This window comes from Mauremys reevesii, linkage group 12, assembly GCF_016161935.1.
Source record: "Mauremys reevesii isolate NIE-2019 linkage group 12, ASM1616193v1, whole genome shotgun sequence".
In the NCBI taxonomy this organism is placed as follows: Eukaryota; Metazoa; Chordata; order Testudines; family Geoemydidae; genus Mauremys; species Mauremys reevesii.
The window spans coordinates 30,853,737-30,874,565 of record NC_052634.1 but is presented as its reverse complement, the minus strand read 5'-3'; the positions used below and the strand labels follow the sequence as shown (position 1 = coordinate 30,874,565).

Genomic DNA, 20,829 nt, shown 5'->3' with positions numbered 1-20,829 from the left:
GCTGTCTGAGAGGGAAAGCCACTGGTCCGTCAGTGAAAAAGAGTGTTACGCCATTGTGTATGCCTTGGAAAAGCTACGCCCATACGTTTGGGGACGGCAGTTCCAGCTACAAACCGATCATGCTGCACTAAAGTGGCTTCATACTAACAAGGGAAACAACAAAAAACTTATCAGATGGAGTTTAGCTCTCCAAGACTTTGATTTTGAAATTCAACACATTTCAGGAGCTTCCAACAAAGTTGCTGATGCACTCTCTCGTGACAGTTTCCCAGAATCTAGTGACTAAAAAGTGTTCTTTACATGTTATATGCTTAGTAGTATATGTAATAGTGCATGTGTTTATTACTCTGTTGGTTTTACAGTTTAGGAGGAAATCACCGCCAGTGCTCCCACTGTTGGTGATTTGGGGGGCGTGTCATAAGTAGTTAGTTAAGGGTTAAGTTCTACCTGTAAAGGGTTAACACTGACCTGGTGAAACACCTGACCAAAGGACCAATCAGGGAAGAGAATTTGAAAATCCCAGAGAGCGGGAACTTGGGTCTCTGTGTTCTTTGTTCTGAGTTCTTAGCCGTCTGGGACTACACCAGTCTAGACGCTTAATCAAGTCTGCTCATCTTTCTGAACTAATTTCTTCTATTCAAGCTAGTGAGTATTAGAAGTACTGGGTAATTTCATATAAGAATCCTGTGTCTGCAATTCTGTGAGTTTGTATTGATTATTCATAATTTTGCCTGTATTGTTTGTACTGAGGAAAAGGGAGAAATTTCTCCAGGGATTAATAAGATTAGACCCTATGAATGTCTATCTTGGATTCATAGAGATTGTGTATTTTTTCCTTTTTTTTATTCTTTTAATAAACTCTTTTAAGTTCAGGACTTGGTTAAGTTCCTTACCTGTGGATTCAGGGGAAGGAAGCTAGGTGCCACTCTGTGGAGACAATGGTTGTCTCCAAGCAGAGAAAGCAGGGAAGGGAGAGGGAAGGAAAGGAATCTTCCTCCCTCTGTGCTTTGACCTGTGCTTCCCCGGGAAAGTCTCTGGAAGGAGGAGAGGGAGGGGGGAAGTGGGCTGCTTCCCTGTGTGTAGAGATTCAAGGAGGTTGAATCAAGATATCTCTCTCTCCGGAGCAGGCTGGAGAGAGGGAAGAGAAGGGAGGGGGAAGGTTCCTCCTCTGTGAGTGGATCTGTGTTCCCAGGGAGTGTCTTTGAAGGGAGACAGGGGGGGACAGAGGGGTGTCTCAATTCACCGAAATAATCGAGTGGTGGCAGCGAGAAGGAATCCTACCCTAAGGGTTAGGGTGGGGGGAGAATACCTGCGGGTCCCCATCTTTGAACCCACAAGCTCAAAGTGGGGGTGAGACCCTAGGACAGCCCTGGATGTCTACAGGTTGCATTAGCCAATCCAACCATTCGGCACTTGCAGATGGGCACCTCTGTATTGTGCCTGAGTCTTGTACAGCTATGAAAGTCTGATAGATGCTGATATTTTCCCGTCTTTTTAACCAGCACTAATACCAGGCCAGGCCAGGGCTGGGAAGAGAGAGAGAGCAGCAGGTTTCCCCAATTGTTTCCTGCTTGCTTTTTCTTGACTAGCTTCACCTCTGCACCAACCTGCACTTTTCCTATGTGAGCCTGGCTAGCTCAGTTGGCAAAGCATCAGACTTTTAATCTGAGGGTCCAGGGTTCAAGTCCCTGGTTAGGTGATAAACTTTTCACTATGATTGTAAAAATCTGACTTTCTGGGTACTTCTTTGGTGTTACTCTTTCTCTTCAGGATTTTCCTTTCCTAAGAAGGGCCTTTGTGTGGGGGAGATTGAAGGAACAACTCCTTGACATCCCCTCTGTCCTTGCAGCCTGGAGGAATAAAGGCCTCTGGGCATAGAGCATGTTCCTCCCCTGCACACACACACACAGAATATCCCTAAGGAATTAGAATCACCTGCTGCCTTCCCCTGTCCTGCTGGATCCCCAAATGAAGATGCTCTTCAGCCCAAACCCATGTCCCCTCTTTTCCCAGTGCCCCTCAGACCCAACCCTCAGTCCCTCCTATGCTCACTGCTCCTCACTCCCAACCAGAGCCTGCTCCTCTTCACCCTTCTCTGTCCCAACCCACAGCCCCCTTCTATTCCCAGTGCCCCTCAATCCCAACCCACAGCCCCCTCCTATTCCCAGTGCCCCTCAATCCCAACCCACAGACCCCCCTCCTCATGCTGCTCCTCAATCCCAACCCACAGCTCCCTCCTTCCCTCCAGCAGCAGGTGCTTCAGACCCCCTCAGGAAGATTTTCTTGCAAGGTTTCGTGTATGAGTCTGCATGTGGATTTCACAGTATGTTGGAAATAGGTTGGGTTGCTTGCCGAAATGATCACTGGTGGCTGGTGTTGGATTCCCAGTCTCCATGTTATTGGGGCAGGAGAAACAAAGGGTTGTTATCCTTGCTGTGTGAATCAAGGACTCAACCCTGGGTGTAAACTAAATGAGCTGCCCACAGATTCTGGAAGCCACAATGAGCATTTGGTGTGATAGCTCAGACCTGTCCCTGTCCCAGAGGGAGGGGGTCACCTGCAAGGGGCTTGGATCACTGACCTATCAGCTCTTAACTCCCAAACTTTCAGTAACTCTATTATCAGTGCCAGTGAGTGTAATTTAAACCATAAGAAAAACCACACTGGGCTAGACCAAAGGTCCATCTAGCTCTGTATTTTATCTTCTGACAGTAGCTAATACCAGGTGCTCTAAAAGCATCTCAACAAGGCACCACTGGGAGTTGAACCCAGGATCTCCTGTTTACAAAATAGGTACTTTAACCAGCTAAACCATGGTGCCTGCCTGTGGCTAAAGTACAGTGTCTGCTCACACCTGACTCCCTGCATCCCCACCTGGGCCCCACAAAGCAGAGCAGCAGGTGAGGTTTTTCTTGCAAGCTGTGTGTGTGTGAATCTTTGGCCAGGTCTGCACTACAAAGTTATTTCAGCAGAATTATATTGCTCAGGTGTGTGAAGAACACACTATGCTCCCTCGGTTGGCACTGCAATGCCACATCTGGTGACAAAACTGCCCTGTTTTGGTGACCAAATAAAACCACTTCGATGAGCTTTTTGCAGCAAACTTAAAGTGACAGAGTGTCAGTGTAGATGCTGCTGTTCATTATATCACCATAACTGGCCTCCTCCAGTATCCCACTACGCCCTCTGTGAACTCGCCTGCCCTGCATTCCTGCTACAGAGCCATGGGCCCCTCCCCTTTCATAGCTCCAGGAAGTTCTGACAGCTGAGCCTGCTGCTCTGCTCCGGCAGCCAGGAGCAAATCACTGCCATGGATGCTGCTCTCTCCCGCACTGCGAACACAGAGCAGGTGGTGGGAGTTTCCTTACAGTGTAGGGGGGCCACTGGAATCCGAACTGTGACACGCCCAGGACATCCCTTTCCTTGAGGAGGCTCTTACCTTCTAAACAGGGACATCTGTTTTCTAGTAAAATCACGAAAAGGGAAGGAGAAAACTCGAAAGAGGTTCCCCCTGGCGCTCACGTACATGAACCCGAATACTCTCTCAGTCCTCAAAGAGAGACCTGGAGAAGGAGACTTGCTGAAGCAAAGCCACAGGGGCCTTTGAGGTTTCCCTGGCCCCTGGCCCCTCGCCCCTGTCCTGCCTGCCTGATGTCAGCATCTCTCTGTGAGGTCACCACCTCCACACCACCTTTGACCAATTGTCTGAGGTCCTGCAAAAGGCCTTTGTGATGTCACTGCCACACCCCTCCCTTGCTGGGCTAATGTCCTGCCCCTGCCCAGGCACTTTGGAGGTTTAAGCTACTCCCTGTGGATCACCCCACTCAAGGAGCGTTCGTTCTCGGAAGCAAGCTGGCTAGACAGGAAAACATCAGACGCTGTTTGGATGGACAGGGTGGGTCTCAGGGGAGGGGCAGAGAGGGTGGGTGGGGGGAAACTGAATGCAATGCTCCAGATGTGGCCTCACCAGTGCTGAATAGAGGGGAATAATCACTTCCCTCCATCTGCTGGTAACGTTCCTACTAATCCAGCCCAATATGACCAGTTACCCATATTGAATGCAGACACAGCAATATCTGATACATTGGTTTCTGTCCATTCAGGAGGTTATTTCCCACCTATTCATAAATAATGAAGCTGCTCTAAGCAGAGGGGAGAGAGCTGTCCCATCCGTGCAGTTAATCCATCTCCCCGAGAGGTGGTAGCTATGTCAGTGGCGGAAGCTATGTTGGTGGGTGTGCAAGCTGTGGTGTCTCCATGTGTATATAAAGTTTAATCAAACCCCATTTTTAAAACCCCTGTGGTCTGGGAATAGAAAAGGAGCTCTCTGAGGCAGAGCCTGTCCTTCAAAATCCTTAAGATCACTGACTTGCTTCTGCAAATGTCATGGGGGTATAGCTCAGTAGTAGAGTGTTTGACTGCAGTTCAAGTGGTCCTTGGTTCAAATCCAAGTGCCCCCTTCCAAACATCTTACTTCAGTAAAAATAATTCTATTTTCAGGAGCTCCACTAAATAGGGATCCCTGAAATGAATGGACACACTCAATGTTTTCCTGTGCAAATGCATAAAAACCTAGCAAACATGTCCCCCAGCTGAAATCAGTTCCAATCCTCTAAGTGTCTAGGTTTGTTTTCATCAATTAAACAAAGGCACATGAAGACACATTTGCAGGTCCTTGGCCTCCATGGGCTACAATGTGCAGAAGAACAAGAACCACATCCACTTGGGAGGCATGGACTAGTCTGTATTACATTTGGTAAGTAAGTTGCCATTGGGACTGAAAACTCTACTGGGGGTGGACAGGAGCCTGTTACAAAAATAAAATAACCAAGATTTACCAAAAGCAACAAAGAATCCTGTGGCACCTTATAGACTAACAGACGTTTTGCAGCATGAGCTTTCGTGGGTGAATACCCACTTCTTCGGATGCAAGATTTACCAAACTCCCTGTTACACATTCAATCCTCTCTTTGTGCACACGGCATCAACTGGGGCTCTAATAAATGGCAACCTTCCTTTCACACAGATCGTTGTTCCTTGTGACTTTCAGATGCATTCGAATGGCAGCTGTTCAGAGGTCATGTGCTGCTAGTTCATGAGCAGCAGCAGAGTCTCTGTACATTACCAACTGTAGAGCTGGGTGTGTCTGCATCCAAGTAACTGCAGAGTCAGTGTAGTACCAGACAGTTAATTGCACAGTCTCACTTTCTGGTCTCATTGATCATTTGGGTAGAAACAGCAACGGTTTGGTGGGTTTTGGTTTTTCCCCTTAGTTTTCTCCTAAGGAATGTGTGATCTTGAGCATGTTAGTTTAAGTTCCCTGTGGGTCAGGAAAATTCCATCTCCTTGAAATAGCTGGGGAAGTGACCTGTTTGTATAACCTAGAATAAAGGAGCTTTTAAAGAAGAAACTGCTTTACAAATATGCTGAGATAAAAACAGTAAATTCCACAGCCAGACACCAGGCCAGGATCAATGGATGGGGCCAGGATCACTTAATTACAGAAGAAACAAACTCTTGGGAAATAGCTGTAATTTGTCCCGAAACCTTTCCTTGTTCTCATATGCTATCACGGATTCTCTTCTAGAGGGCAGAGTTAAGGTTATCTGAGCATGTACCATCACTCTGTATTCCCGGTTTTTCCAGAGTTTGAGTTTTACTGAACTCGATGTTCTGGAAGGTAAGAGACATTCACAGTCAAAGTTAACTTTCTGTTAACAAAGGTTTTGTTTGTGACAAATAATGAGACTAATCCCTCTCTGCGGTAATTCCACGGACTTCAGTGTACTCTTTCTCTATTTCTAGTTCCAAAAAAAATAAGCAAATTAAAACAACCTTGAGACCTAAAATGCTGTGAGAAAATGGAAATTTTAGTAGCTCAAATATTTCAGTTTCTTCTGTGTCTTGTGCGTGTGTAAATGGCAAAGCATGTTAATTTATAAGCACATCTTTCTTAACTTCTTTAAATATTCTGTAGTACATTGACTAGATCAGGTGGGTTGTTCAATGCAGTGAGGTTTTCATGCATTGCCTAATACATATTTTTCGTATTAAGTAAATGAACACAACTCATTGAACACAAAATTGTGTATTTCATGCTGTGAACTGTGTTGGTAGCTCAAATTAATAGGTTTATTTTCTCTCTCTCTTTCTCTCTCTGTGAGGCACAACAAAATAATTTAGTGATGCTGAAAACGTTCCCTTCTCCTCCAGAACTGCCTTGGAATCACCTTCCCTTTGTAGATTAATCTGCCCCTGTGTCTCTACAAGGAAAATATAGTTTCTATGAAAAAAACACAATTTTTTAATTAAAGGGACTGAGACAGAATAGGTTACTCAGACATAGGTTAGGGGTTTGTTATAGAAGTGGGTGGGTGAGATTCTGTGGCCTGCGTTGTGCAGGAGGTCAGACTAGATGATCATAATGGTCCCTTCTGACCTTAAAGTCTATGAGAATAGCCACATGATGGTGACACATCAGGAATGCAAAGCAACAGGTTCCTGGTTTGCACATCGATGGTGACAAGGGATTGAACTCGACTCCCCTCTTTTCACAGACACATTTGTTTTATTCTCTGAGGTGAAACGTAAGTTTAAATGTTGTACTTAGTCCTCTGCCTTGTAGCTTCAACAGCCGCAGATGCAAGATGAGTTACTGCAGCCTAGACCTTGTGTCCGTGTTTAGGTGGGTTTCACCTAAATGTTCAAGCAGCTCACAGCAATGTCCTGAGCTCCCCAAGTGCCACTGACAGCTGAGCTCTTCCTGCCCACTGAGCCCAGCCCAGACAGTGGGTGGGGGTGAGTTTGTACCCAAATAACTGACAGAGCCAAGCAAGGAGCAAAGAAATGTTTGCTCCGGTCACTAGGTCTCTGTTTCTATTGCTCGTTTGCTCTCTCCCCTTCCCTGATAAGGAGCAACGGTAAGAGAAGAAGAGGTTAAAACATGTGCTAGGTGGTGGCTGGGTTTGGATGACAAATTTAAAACCATCTCAGCGCCCTCTAGTGTGACACTGACACCATCAGATTCTCACCTTTCACTCACACTTCATTAATAACAGTTTCCATGAACTACTTTGCTGTGATTATTTCAATGGCTCCTACACTGATACCTGCTGCCCCTTCTGGCTGGTTAATTGCACTATTTGGAACCTGCTCCTAAAATTACACCCTTCCTGGGAGCAAGATTCAGAACTGCCCAAGGAAACCCCATTGGGTTTCAAGTGCAGCCCAGGCAGGGTGGCAAGGGGACAGCCCAGGGGTCTCAGAGCTTCTTCTTCCTCACAGAGAGAAGGTTAAGGGGGGCCACTAGTTATGACTCCTGGGTTTTAGTCCTGGCTGTGGGAGGAAAGGGGTGTTTAGTGGATTAGAGTTGGGGGCTTAGGAATCAAAGAGGAAACATCTCCCTTTTCAGCTTCAATGCACATTGAACAAGAACATGGCTTCTCATCTCTTAGGTTTCAGAGGAGCAGCCGTGTTAGTCTGTATCCTCAAAAAGAACAGGAGTACGTGTGGCACCTTAGAGACCAACAAATTTCTTAGGTTCTGTTGCCATCATGTGGCCATTCCATTTCACTTCTTATTGTTAAAAGGTCTGGGTACTTCAATAAGGCTAATCATCTAGTGGAACAAGCTCCGCAAGGGACGTGGTTAATTCCCCATCACTGCCCTGTGTAAATGAAGACCGCAGCTCTTGCTGCAAGACACCTGGTGTGTGGGTGTCCCTGTTCCCCCTTCAGAACCTCTGGTACATGGTGCTTCCCTCCTCCCAGTTCAAGATCCCCATCATGTGGGTGCTCCCATCCAGGATCTCTGGTGGGTGTCTCTGTCCCCCACCCCATGAACTAGCTCCAGTGTGTGGTTTCCCCTGCCTGCCCCCATCTGGGATCTGTGGGTGTCTCTGTTCCCCTTTTCAAGATCCGTGTTGCAGGGGGGCATCCCTCCCCCCAAGTCAGACTCCCCATCGTGTTGGTGCTCCCATCCCCCCTTCCAGGCTCTGCGGGGGGTGTGTGTGTGTGTCTAAAAAGAGACTGTGTCTCACTGTCTTGCCCAGGCTACACTGCAGGGGCTGTTCACAGGTGCAATCCCACTACTGATCAGCACAGGAGATTTGATCTGCTCTGTTTCCAACCTGGGCCGGTTTACCCCTCCTTAGGCAACCTGGGAACCCCAAGCTCCCCCGGGATCACCATATTGATGCTGAACTTAGTGCGGACACCCGATCGGCACAGCCCCCTGCAGCCCAGAACTCCTGAGCTCAAGCGATCCACTGGCCTCAGTCTCCCCAGGAGCTGGGATCACAGGTACCAGCCATGGAGCCTGGCTTGTTTCTCAGCCTGGCAGCTGGAGCTTTAAACTCTGCTTGTGAGCTCTGTGCCTTGGCCAGACGGGGACAGCCTGGAACTGGGAAATGCTTCTGCTCCCCCCGCCCCCGTCTCATGTCGAGCTGCAGGCGCCGCTGTCCTCCCAGGTAAGATCCCGGATGTTTCGGTGCCCCCTTCCCCCGCCCAGGTGTCCGGGTATCTCTCCCCCCCCATACAGAATCCTGGATGTGTGGGTGTCCGTCCCTCTGCAGAGGATCCCGGAGTGTGGATGCCCTTGTCCCCCGCTACAACATCCTGGGTGTGTGGGTGCCACTCTCCCCACCGTAGATCTCTGGTGGGTGGGTCCCCAGGGTGTGAGTGCTCCCAGCCCCCGATACAGGCTGCGGGGGGGGGGGGGTATAACTGGCTCTCCCTGTCCTGCCCAGGCGGTGCTACAGCAGCTGTTCACAGGGGCAGCAACCCCACTGTCAACCTGCAGCTTTAACCTGCTCCAGGGGTGACCTGCTTCACCTTCCTGTGGGAGCCCAGGGACCCCAAACTTCCCAGAATCACCTGATTGATGCCGAGCTTAGCACAGACACCGGCTCAGCATGGCAGGGTGCTGCCCTGAGCCCTGACAATCAGCTTCCCTCCGCCTCCTGCTGCACAGCGAGGGTCCCACGCGAGAGGCTTCGTGCCCAGTTCGTTCAGGAGCGTCCCAGGCTCCAGCTGTAAACTCTGCTGGTCAGTTCTGATCTTTGGCCACACGGGGGCGGCAGTAACAGTCCCATCTAAACGCTGTTTGCGTTCGGCCCTTCGGATCGCAGATTGTAACCCGCGGGCAGATCTCTGAGTGCAGCCAGATCCCTCCCCAAACTGAACATTGAAGCAGCAGCTCCCATTGGAAAGATCAGGATTTTTGCCTTTAAAAACAAGGGAAATATCTGCAGAGAGAAACTGAAGAAGCTCACTTGATTTCATTGACTCCATGAATGTTCCTCTGTGTCCCCCTAGGAGTCATGCCCCACATTTTGGGGACCACTGAACCCTACTCGCTAAGCAGGGGCTAGTGATGCCAAAGCCCAGGGAAAGGGAGAACAAGTGCGGGGCCCCCAGCACTGGAGCCATGTGAAGGGGCTGCAGGAGAGGAGCAATGGGTGGTGGCCCAGGGAGTTAAGGGCAAAGGGGGCACAGGAAGGGGCAGGAGTTAGGGGTGAAGGAGGTGCAAGGGTTGGGAGTGCAGGAGCTAGCGGTAAAGGGGGAGTGGGGATCGTCCAGGGGCAATGGGGAAGTGCCAAAGTACAAGCTTTGCCCAGGGCACCATTTTCCCTAATGCTGGACTGAGCAAACAATTGGAAATGACCCTTCAGTGAGACCAGAACCATAGTGTAGAAAAGCCCCTTTGTTAAGTGGTGGTGACTGAGGGCTTAGGGAGATGGGTTAGAAAACAACAGCCACTTGTCTGTGGAGATTTGATTCTTGCCTGCTAGGCCAGGCTGGGGTGTGGTGTCTCCATGGCTGTACTTCCAGTGTCTGATCTGCCACAGGGAGCCAAGTCTAGACATACTCAGAGGATCTATGCCAGGGTTCCTCAAACTTCCTTTCACTACAACCGCTTTTTGCCAAAAAAAACCCCAAAAAACTTACTACATGACCCTAGAAAGACACACCAAGCCCCTCTACACTGAGCACAGGCAGAGGAGACAAAGCCTGAGCCCTGCCCCAGTTGGGGGAGGGCAAAACCAGAGCTTGAGGGATTCAGCCCTGGGTGGTGGGGCTCAGACTTTTGGTTTCAGCCCCAGGCACCAACAAGTCTAATGCCAGCCCTGGCGACCCCATTAAAACAGGGTTATGACCCACTTTGGGGTCTTGCCCCACAGTTTGAGAACCACTGCTCTATGCTGAGGGGAGAGAGTTTTCCTGTGGGTGTAGTTAATCCACTTCCCAAGAGGTGGCAGCTATGTCAGTGGGAGAAGCTATATCGGTGGGTGTGCAAGCTGTGGTGTTTACCACATTTAAGAAGTTTAATCAAACCCCATTTTGAAAACCACCTGTGGTCTGGGAATGGCAAAGGAGCTTGATGAATCAGGGTTTGTCCTTCAAAGTCCTGGACATCACGATTCCATACTCCTGTTGTCATTGGGGATATTGCTCAGTGTTAGAGTGCTTAACTGCAGTTCAAATAGTCCTCAGTTCAAACCCCCCTGTTCTCTTATAACCTTCTTTCTTTTTTTTAAAAAAGTTAAACATTTTCATTTCCATTCTCCATTCTGTTCAGGGGCTCCTCTATACAGGAGTGCTTGATAACAATGTAAACACTCAACATTTTGCTGTCCAAATGCACAAAAACCTAGCAAAGCTGTCCATCAGCTGAAATCAGATCCAATCCTCTAAGTGTCTAGTTTATGTTTTCATCAGTTAAACAAAGGTATCATACGAATGTACATTTGCAGATCCCTCTTCTCCAGGAGCTATGTTGTGCAGAAGAAGAAGAACCACATCCAGCTGCAGTTCAGGAGTCTGATGACCAAAGAGCCACAAAGTGTTCTCAGGGCTGGAGAAAAATGCCTTCTAGTGAGCTATTGAACGAGCTCAACCTGTTTAGCTTATCAAAAGAAGATTGAAAGGTGACTTCATTGAAGTGTTGAAGGGCCTTAATGGAGAGAAAAGATGGGGTATGAAAGGGCTCTTTAATCGAGCAGAGAAAGGCATAACAAGACCCAATGGCTGGAAGGTGAAAAGAGACAAATTCATATTACAACTAAGGCACAAATATTCAACATCGAGGATGATTCACCACAGGAACAAGCTCCCAAGGAAAGTGGTGGATTCGCCATATCCTGATGTCATTTCATGAAGACTAGATGCCTTTCTGGAATGTGTTTGCCCCAAAAGTAGATATTGTGTCATACAGGAGGCCTGTGATATGCAGGGGGTCAGGTTAGATGCTCTAATGGTCTCTTCTGGCCATAAAGTCGACTAATTTCTGAAAAACTGAGTGTAGCATTGGGAGCAGCGTCTGATGTTTTCCTGTCTAGCCGACTTGCTTCCTAGAACGAACGCTCCTTGAGTGGGGTGATCCACAGGGAGTAGCTCAAACCTCCACAGTGCCTGGCCAGGGGCAGGACATTAGCCCAGCAAGGGAGGGGTGTGGCAGTGACATCACAAAGGCCTTTTGCAGGACCTCAGACTATTGGCCAAAGGCGGTGGGGAGGTGGTGACCTCACAGAGAGATGCTGACATCAGCCAGACAGGACAGGGGCGAGGGGCCAGGGAAACCTCAGAGACCCCTGTGGCTTTGCTTCAGCAAGTCTCCTTCTTCAGGTCTCTCTTTGAGGACTGAGAGAGTATTCGGGTTCACGTACGTGAGCGCCAGGAGGAACCTCTTTCGAGTTTTCTCCTTCCCTTTTAGTGATTTTACTAGAAAACAGCCGTCCCTGTTTAGAAGGTAAGAGCCTCCTTGAGGTTTGAAACCTGTTCAGTCTGATCCATCTGGTGACCGTTGAATTCTAGGCATGGAAAACACGACCTTAAGGAGGCAGAATTTTATTCCGCACCTGGGATTTTGTCCCTTAAAATCACTGGGGACATTAGGGTTTGTTCTTTTTGTTTCACCTTTTCCTCCATCCCTCCCTCCCTCCTTTCTCTTTGTGTCTTGCTTCTTTTGTCCTTTCTCCTGTTCCCCTCCCAAAACCCGGAGCCGTGTCGGGGTGTGTTTGGGGCGGGGGCTTAGAGGGGGATGGGCGGCACTGGGGGAGGGGGAGCTTGGGGGTGTTGGGGCGGGGGCAGAAGAGGGGATGGGCGGCATCGGGGAAGGGGAGCTCGGGGGTTGGGCACGGGAGCAGAGAGGGGATGGGCGGCACTGTGGGAGGGGAGCTCGGGGTGTTTGTGTGCGGGAGCAGAAGAGGGGATGGGCGGCATCGGGGAGCTCTGGGGTGTTTGGGGGGGCACAGAGGGGATGGGCGGCACTGGGGAGGAGCTGGGGGTGTTTGGGGCAGGGTCAGAGAGGAGGAGGGGCGGCACTGGGGAGGGAGCTCAGGGGTGTTTGGGGTGGGGCAAAAGAGGGGATGGGCGGCACTGGGGAGGGGAGCTGGGGGTGTTAGGGGCAGGGGCAGAGAGGGGATGGGCGGCACTGGGGAGGGGAGCTCGGGGGTGTTGGTTCGGGGCAGAAGAGGGGAGGGCGGCACTGGGGAGGAGCTCAGGGGGTGTTTGGGGCGGGGTCAGAGAGGGGAGGGGCGGCACTGGGGAGGGGAGCTCAGGGGTGTTTGGGGCAGGGGCAGAAGAGGGGATGGGCGGCACTGGGGAGAGGGAGCTCGGGGGTGTTTGGGGCAGGGGCAGAGAGGGGATGGGCGGCACTGGGGAGGGGAGCTCGGGGGTGTTGGGGACGGGGCAGAAGAGGGGAGGGGCGGTACTGGGGAGGGGAGGTCGGGGGTGTTGGGGACGGGGCAGAAGAGGGGATGGGCGGCACTGGGGAGGAGCTCAGGGGTGTTGGGGACGGGGTCAGAGAGGGGATGGGCGGCAGTGGGGAGGGGAGCTCAGGGGGTGTTGGGGGCAGGGGCAGAGAGGGGATGGGCGGCACTGGGGAGGGGAGCTCTGGGGGTGTTGGGGCGGGGTCAGAGAGGGGATGGGCGGCACTGGGGAGGGGAGCTCAGGGGGTGTTGGGGGCGGGTCAGAGAGGGGATGGGCGGCACTGGGGAGGGGGAGCTCGTGGGGTGTTGGGGCGGGTCAGAGGGGATGGGCGGCACTGGGGAGGGGAGCTTGGGAGGGGTTGGGGGCGGGGGCAGAGAGGGGATGGGCGGTAGTGGGGAGGGGAGCTCGGGGGTGTTGGGGCGGGGGCAGAGAGGGGATGGGCGGCAGTGGGGAGGGGAGCTCAGGGGTTTGGGGGCGGGGCAGGAGGGGGATGGGCGGCACTGGGGAGGGAGCTCGGGGGTGTTGGGGGCGGGGTCAGAGAGGGGATGGGCGGCACTGGGGAGGGGAGCTCAGGGGTTGGGGCGGGGCAGAGAGGGGATGGGCGGCATCAGGAGGAGCTCAGGGGTTGGGGCATGGCAGAGAGGGGATGGGCGGCGCTGGGAGAGCTCAGGGGTTGGGGGCGGGGCAGAGAGGGGATGGGCGGCAGTGGGGAGGGAGCTCAGGGGTTGGGGGCTGGGCAGGAGGGGATGGGCGGCGCTGGGGAGGAGCTCAGGGGTTGGGGTCAGGGCAGGGAGGGGAGGGGCGGCAGTGGGGAGGGGAGCTCAGGGGTTGGGGTGGGGCAGAGGGGATGGGCGGCGCTGTGGGAGGGGAGCTCGCGGGGGTTGGGGCGGGGCAGGGAGGGGATGGGCGACAGTGGGGAGGGGAGCTCAGGGGTTGGGGTCAGGGCAGGAGGGGAGGGGCGGCAGTGGGGCAGGGGAGCTCAGGGGTTGGGGTGGGGCAGAGAGGGGATGGGCGGCACTGGGGGTGGGGCGCTCGGGGTTGGGGGCGGGGGCAGAGAGGAGGGGCGGCAGTGGGGAGGGGAGCTCGGGGTTGGGCTGCTCAGGAGCCGCCTCGCGAACGCTTCAAGGCCACGTGACGCCCTCTCGGAAACTCCGCCTCTCCCGAGACAGCCAATAGGAAGAGGAGGCAGAGCCCTGACCAATGGGAGCGCGAGAAGAAACCTTCCCCCCCCCCGCCCAGTTCCAGGGTGAGGTTGGGGGCTGCAGTGACCAGAGCCCCCAGCAGGGTGCATCGGGGGCTGCAGTGACCAGAGCCCCAGCAGGGTGCATCGGGGCTGCAGTGACCAGAGCCCCAGCAGGGTGCATCGGGGGCTGCAGTGACCAGAGCCCCAGCGGGGTGCATCGGGGCTGCAGTGACCAGAGCCCCAGCAGGGTGCAGCGGGGGACTGCAGTGACCAGAGCCCCAGCAGTGTGCATCGGGGCTGCAGTGACCAGAGCCCCAAGCAGGGTGCAGCGGGGGCTGCAGTGACCAGAGCCCCAAGCAGAGTGCATCGGGGGGGGGCCGGGAGGGACCAGAGCCCCCAGCAGGGTGCATCGGGGGGGCTGCAGTGACCAGAGCCCCCAGCAGGGTGCATCGGGGGGGGGCTGCAGTGACCAGAGCCCCCAGCAGGGTGCAGCGGGGGGGGGGGCTGCAGTGACCAGAGCCCCCAGCAGGGTGCATCGGGTGGGGGCTGCAGGGACCAGAGCCCCCAGCAGGGTGGAGCGGGCGGGGGGAGCGGCAGTGACCAGAGCCCCCAGCAGGGTGCCATGGTGGGGGGGGGGCTGCACTGACCAGACCCCCCAGCAGGGGGGCTGCCGGCCGTGGGGTTCCCTGCAGTCTGGTGCCATTCACAGGGAGACCCGCAATAGCCTGACCCCCCCACCCCGTCCGAGCTCCCGCCCTGCCCCCAGCCCACTGCCTCTTGAGCAGCCCCCTGCGGTGTCACCACTACCCCCGGCTGTGTCCCCGCAGCTTCCCAGCCCCCAGCTCCTCCGGTGGCCCCCCACACTTCCTCCCTGCAGCCTGCCCCATTCCCCCCCTGAGTCCCAGCTTCACCCCCGACATCTCTCCAACCCACCTCCCCCCATCGCAGCCTCTGCCCCCCAGTGCCCCGGCCCTGCTCCCCGGGGGGCTTGAGAGGCCCCCACCCCGGCCGCTCCACGCCCCACAATGGGCAGCTGCTGGCGCTGAGGAAGGGGGGTCTGGGCCAGGCCAGGTGCTGGGCCGATCCTGGTGAAAGAGAGACGAGCCGGCAAGGCTGAGAGGCCCCTCCCTTGTCTGGGGGGGGGGACAGGGGCTCCCACAATTCGGCCAGTGTCACCCTCCCCCAGCCAGAGGAGACGTCCGCTCCCCGCAGGCCGGGCTCCAACACCACCCCGCAGGGGGGAGCCCCAGTCCAGCAGTGCCCCCACCCTCCCCATCAGCAGCCAAGCCGGGAACCTGCCCTTCTCCCCTGCGAGGGCTGCAGGACTCCTGCCCCGCAGCACCAGCCTCCCCCCATGTCCCCGGGGTGGGGTGGGGGAAGGGGGGATTCCTTCTTCCCATTGCCCAGATCCCACCCCCACCCCGGGCTGCCCAGACGGGAGCCAGGGGCTGCACCAGACGGGAGCCAGAGGCTGCCCAGACGGGAGCCAGGGGCTGCAGCAGTTGGCTGCTTCCCCAGGGCTACCAAGGAGCCGCCAGGAGAAGGGACGAGATTCTCCACGGCGCTGCAGCCGTTCACACTGGGACCTGTCTCACACGGGGGAAACTGAGGCACCAGGGAGGGCGCGATGGGCTGCACCAGCTCAGATTGGGAGTCTGTGGGAGAGCCAGGAACAGAACCCAGGAGTCCTGGCTCCATGGGCAGCTTGGGACTCCTCCACTTGGGGAGGCTGGGCGGGCCCGGACTGTGGCCCTGCCCCAAGGCCTGCTGCCACTCAGCCTCCTCCTGCCAAAGCCCCGCCCACACGCCCCCTCCACCCCGCCCACACTCCCCCTTCAGCCCCGCCCACACGCCCCTTCAGCCCCGCCCACATGCCCCCCTCAGGACCCCTTTGTTCCACTCCCCTGACCCCCCCCGCCCACCTCTCACGTCTCTTCCCACGAGGCCCTGCCACTTGTGCCTCTTCGCCCCCACCCCAAGGCCCCCCGCGCCTGCCTCTCTGCCGTTTGCACCCCCGGCCTCTCCCCCCACGGCCCCATGTGGCCGGATGGAGCTTGGGAAAGGGCGGAGTGAGGATGGGGCCTTGCGGGGGAGAGGACTCGCGGGAGCAGGGCCTCTGGGTGGAGCACGGGCCAGGTGCCTCCCCGGGCCCCTTATACCCACCGCCTCTGCCTGGCTCCCGGCCTCCCCGGCTCTAACCACTAGACCCAGCGGCACTGGGACAATTTGTACAGTGAGAGGTTCTGAGAGCCAGTGAACAAACCTGTAAACCCTGCACAGGATGGAAACCACTTCAAGCCGGGGGGTGCACAAGACTGGCCCCCACACCCTTCCCAGAGCCAGCGGTGGGACCCGGATACCCTGGCTCCCAACCCCCCACTATAACCACTAGCCTGCACTGCCCTGCCAGAGCTGGGGAGAAGAACCAGGAGTCCTGGCTCCCAGCCTGGTCGTGGGTGGAGCAGGACGTACTGGCCATGGGCTCAGCTGGGCATCACTTACCATTAGGCTGGATGGTATCCCAGTGCTGACCTCCAGACCCACAGCTCTGCTGGTGCCCCTCACTCCCGACCCGCAGCCCCTTGGTTCCCCCCAGCACTGACGGTGCCCCTCACGCCCGACCCGCAGCCCCTGCTATCCCAATCCTGATCTCCAGACCCACAGTTCTGCTGGTGCCCCTCACTCCCGACCTGCAGCGACTGGGCTTCCCGCGGAGCTCCCCAGTCACTGTGCTACCGGTGCCCCTCAGTCCCGACCCGCAGCCCCTCCTATCCCAGTCCTGATCTCCACACCCACAGCTCTGCTGGTGCCCCTCACTCCCGACATGCAGCCCCTGCTTTCCCAGTCCTGATCTCCAGACTCACAGTTCTGCTGCTGCCCCTCACTCCCGACCCGCAGCCCCTCCTATCCCAATCCTGATCTCCAGACCCACAGCTCTGCTGGTGCCCCTCACTCCCGACCCGCATCCCCCTGGATTCCCCGCTGAGCTACCCAGTTACTGCGCTGCCGGTGCCCCTCACTCCCGACCCGCAGCCCCTACTATCCCAGACCTGACCTCCAGACTCACAGCTCTGCTGGTGCCCCTCACTCCCGACCCGCAGCCCCTGCTATCCCAGTCCTGACCTCCAGACCCACAGCTCTGCCGGTGCCCCTCACTCCCGACCCGCAGGCCCTTAGCCGTCCACCAGTTCTGACGGTGCCCCTCACTCCCGACCCGCAGCCCCTCCTATCCCAATCTTGATCTCCAGACCCACAGCTCTGCTGATGCCCCTCACTCCCGACCTGCAGCGACTGGGCTTCCCGCGGAGCTCCCCAGTCACTGTGCTGCCGGTGCCCCTCTCTCCCGACCCGCAGCCCCTCCTATCCCAATCCTGATCTCCACACCCACAGCTCTGCTGGTGCCCCTCACTCCCGACCCGCAGCCGCCTGGATTCCTCGCTGAGCTCCCCAGTTACTGCGCTGCCGGTGCCCCTCACTCCCGACCCGCAGCCTCTGCTTTCCCAGTCCTGACCTCCAGACTCACAGCTCTGCTGGTGCCCCTCACTCCTGACCCCCAGACCCCTGGGTTCCCTTCAGCTCTACCGGTGCCCCTCACTCCCGTCCCGCAGCCCCCTGGGTTCCCCCCAGCTCTAGTGGTGCCCCTCACTCCTGACCCGCAGCCCCTGCTATCCCAGTCCTGATCACACCCACAGCTCTGCTGGTGCCCCTCACTCCCGACCCGCATCCCCCTGGATTCCCCGCTGAGCTACCCAGTTACTGCGCTGCCGGTGCCCCTCACTCCTGACCCGCAGGCCCTTAGGCGTCCACCAGTTCTGACGGTGCCCCTCACTCCCGACCCGCAGCCCCTCCTATCCCAATCCTGATCTCCAGACCCACAGCTCTGCTGATGCCCCTCACTCCCGACCTGCAGCGACTGGGCTTCCCGCGGAGCTCCCCAGTCACTGTGCTACCGGTGCCCCTCAGTCCCGACCTGCAGCCCCTCCTATCCCAATCCTGATCTCCACACCCACAGCTCTGCTGGTGCCCCTCACTCCCGACATGCAGCCCCTGCTTTCCCAGTCCTGACCTCCAGACTCACAGTTCTGCTGCTGCCCCTCACTCCCGACCCGCAGCCCCTCCTATCCCAATCCTGATCTCCAGACCCACAGCTCTGCTGGTGCCCCTCACTCCCGACCCGCATCCCCCTGGATTCCCCGCTGAGCTACCCAGTTACTGCGCTGCCGGTGCCCCTCACTCCCGACCCGCAGCCCCTACTATCCCAGACCTGACCTCCAGACTCACAGCTCTGCTGGTGCCCCTCACTCCCGACCCGCAGCCCCTGCTATCCCAGTCCTGACCTCCAGACCCACAGCTCTGCCGGTGCCCCTCACTCCCGACCCGCAGGCCCTTAGCCGTCCACCAGTTCTGACGGTGTCCCTCACTCCCGACCCGCAGCCCCTCCTATCCCAATCATGATCTCCACACCCAGTGCTCTGCTGGTTCCCATCCCTCCCGACCCGCATCCCCCTGGATTCCCCGCTGAGCTACCCAGTTACTGCGCTGCCGGTGCCCCTCACTCCTGACCCGCAGCCTCTGCTTTCCCAGTCCTGACCTCCAGACTCACAGCTCTGCTGGTGCCCCTCACTCCTGACCCCCAGACCCCTGGGTTCCCTTCAGCTCTACCGGTGCCCCTCACTCCCGTCCCGCAGCCCCCTGGGTTCCCCCCAGCTCTAGTGGTGCCCCTCACTCCTGACCCGCAGCCCCTGCTATCCCAGTCCTGATCACACCCACAGCTCTGCTGGTGCCCCTCACACCCGACCCGCAGCCCCCTGGATTCCCCGCTGAGCTACCCAGTTACTGCGCTGCCGGTGCCCCTCACTCCCGACCCGCAGGCCCTTAGGCGTCCACCAGTTCTGACGGTGCCCCTCACTCCCGACCCGCAGCCCCTCCTATCCCAATCCTGATCTCCAGACCCACAGCTCTGCTGGTGCCCCTCACTCCCGACCCGCAGCCCCCTGGATTCCTCGCTGAGCTCCCCAGTTACTGCGCTGCCGGTGCCCCTCACTCCCGACCCGCAGCCCCTACTATCCCAATCCTGATCTCTACACCCACAGCTCTGCTGGTGCCCCTCCCACCCGACCCGCATGCCCCTGGATTCCCCGCTGAGCTACCCAGTTACTGCGCTGCCAGTGCCCCTCACTCCCGACCCGCAGCCCCTACTATCCCAGTCCTGACCTCCAGCCTCACAGCTCTGCTGGTGCCCCTCACTCCCGACCCGCAGCCCCCTAGTCTCCCTCCAGCTCTGCCGGTGCCCCTCATTCCCAACCCGCAACCCCTGCTATCTGAGTCCTGACTCCAGACTCACAGTTCTGCTGCTGCCCCCTACTCCCGACCCGGAGCCCCTTAGGCGTCCACCAGCTCTGACGGTGCCCCTCACTCCCGACCCGCAGCCCCCTGGTCTCCCTCCTGCTCTGCTGCTGCCCCTCACTCCCGACCCGCAGCCCCTCCTATCCCAATCCTGATCTCCAGATCCACAGCTCTGCTGGTGCCCCTCACTCCCGACTTGCAGCGACTGTGCTTCCCGCAGAGCTCCCCAGTCACTGTGCTGCCGGTGCCCCTCACTCCTGACCCACAGACCCCTGGGCTTCCTTCAGCTCTACCGGTGCCCCTCACTCCTGACCCGCAGCCCCTGCTATCCCAGTCCTGACCTCCAGACTCACAGTTCTGCTGCTGCCCCTCACTCCCGACCCGCAGCCCCTCCTATCCCAATCCTGATCTCCACACCAAGAGCTCTGCTCTTGCCCCTCACTCCCGACCCGCAGCCCCCTGGATTTCCCGCTGAGCTCCCCAGTTACTGCGCTGCCAGTGCCCCTCACTCCCGACCCGCAGCCCCTACTATCCCAGTCCTGACCTCCAGCCTCACAGCTCTGCTGGTGCCCTCACTCCCGACCCGCAGCCCCCTCGATTCCTGTATGAGCTCCCGCTGTACTGCGGTGCGGGTGCCCCTCACTCCCGACCCTCAGCCCCTTAGGCGTCAACCAGCTCTGACGGTGCCCCTCACTCCCGACCCGCAGCCCCTGCTATCCCAGTCCTGACCTCCAGACTCTCAGCTCTGCTGGTGCCCCTCACTCCTGACCCGCAGCCCCCTGCGCTCCCTCCAGCTCTGATGGTGCCCCTCACTCCCGACCCGCAGCCCCCTCGATTCCTCGCTGAGCTCCCCAGTTACTGCGCTGCTGGTGCCCCTCACTCCCGACCCGCAGCCCCTTAGGCGTCAACCAGCTCTGATGGTGCCCCTCACTCCCGACCCGCAGCCCCTGCTATCCCAGTCCTGACCTCCAGACTCACAGCTCTGCTGGTGCCCCTCACTCCCGACCCGCATGGGTCACCCCTGGAGCAGGTTAAAGCTGCAGGTTGACAGTGGGGTTGCTGCCCCTGTGAACAGCTGCTGTAGCACTGCCTGGGCAGGACAGGGAGACCCAGTTATACCCCTCCCCCGCACCAGCCTGTATCGGGGGATGGGAGCGCTCACACCCTGTGGCCCCTGATTTGGGACGGAGGGAGGCCCCCGTGCACCAGGGATGCTGTAAGGGCGAACAGGGGCACCCACCCACGCACCCGAGATCTTCTAGGGGGGGGAGAGTGGCACCCACACACCCAGGATGTTGTAGGGGGCGACAAGGGCATCCACACTCCGGGATCCTCTGCAGAGGGACGGACACCCACACATCCAGGATTCTGTATGGGGGGCAGAGGTACCCGGACACCTGGGCTCCTGGACAGGGGATGGGGGACACCGAAACATCCGGGATCTTACCTGGCAGGACAGCGGCGCCTGCAGCTCGACATGAGACGGGGGCGGGGGAGCAGGAGCATTTCCCAGTTCCAGGCTGTCCCTGTCTGGCCAAGGCACAGAGCTCACAAGCAGAGTTTAAAGCTCCAGCTGCCAGGTTGTGAAAC

General features: G+C 57.1%; 2 non-coding genes across 2 annotated transcripts; both read left to right on the top strand.

Moving 5' to 3' along the window:
- Nucleotides 1-1,626: 1,626 nt before the first annotated feature.
- On the top strand, nucleotides 1,627-1,699 carry TRNAK-UUU. The gene has a single exon. It is a non-coding gene; the product is annotated as a tRNA-Lys (tRNA).
- A 2,689-nt stretch (nucleotides 1,700-4,388) lies between these two features.
- On the top strand, nucleotides 4,389-4,460 carry TRNAC-GCA. The gene has a single exon. It is a non-coding gene; the product is annotated as a tRNA-Cys (tRNA).
- Nucleotides 4,461-20,829: the final 16,369 nt, after the last annotated feature.